Here is a 1,067-nt window from a genome sequence, read left to right as displayed (position 1 = left end):
TAAGTATTTTTATTGTTTTATTAAAAAAAATGTTAAAAGATATTCTTCCTTTTAATTTTTCACATAATGATTTTATATGTTTTATGCTATTTGGATTGCAATCTTCTAACAAATCACAGCCAAATGAACTTTTAAACCTTATTTTATCTTGTGCTAGGCAAACTATCTATATTAGAAGAAACACCTGCATAGACAATCCAAATAGTAATATTGATCTAATTAAACTTTACAAACATATTTTAGGAAAATCTCTCTTATATATTAAACCCCTGTATAAGAGACATGTTTTTATTCGAAAATTTATTTTACCCTCCTTTTTTATTAACATACAACTGGATAATTCTATTGGTATTGATTTTAACTAAGTTTTAAATCCTTACTATAATGTTTTCTTATTTTATTCAAGAGTGAATTACCATAGTTTTAGTAGGCGACGTTTTTATAGCGCTATACACAAACACATGTAGTCTCATATGAATAAGTATTTTACTTTTTTTACTCCAATAAAGAAACTTCATCTGTGATAATGATTTATAATTTTTCCTTTTAATTATATGATAACTGTGATATCATTGTATTATATTGTATTGTATATTATAACTTATGATGAATAAATATTTACAAGAAAAAAAAAAAAAAAGCGCGTTCGGCTGTTAACCGAAAGGTTGGTGGTTCAAGCCCACCCAGGGACGATCATTTTTTTTTAGTCTGTGGTAAACTACTGATCCGTCCATGTCCTTACTCGTAAGGAGATTGACGTTGTCAGGATGGCCGAGCGGTCCAAGGCGCTGCGTTCAGGTCGCAGTCTGGTTCTCCAGGCGTGGGTTCGAATCCCACTTCTGACATAATAGTTTTAATGTGTTCTTACCTTCATTGGGTTAATCCTTAACACATTTCCATCCCTTTTTAGCGAACAGGAGACACAAAACACAGCTAAAATCCACTGTTTTGATTGTATCCATGCTGAACAAGTAAACAAACGTCACAAACTTCATCACTATGGTTAACTATTGTTGACGTCATTGTTCGTGTGCAAATAGAGAAAATAGAAAAATTAGGAAAATTGG

The sequence above is a fragment of the Lottia gigantea genome (genome assembly GCF_000327385.1).
Source record: "Lottia gigantea unplaced genomic scaffold LOTGIsca_593, whole genome shotgun sequence".
Taxonomy (NCBI): domain Eukaryota; kingdom Metazoa; phylum Mollusca; class Gastropoda; family Lottiidae; genus Lottia; species Lottia gigantea.
This window is presented reverse-complemented; position numbering follows the sequence as displayed.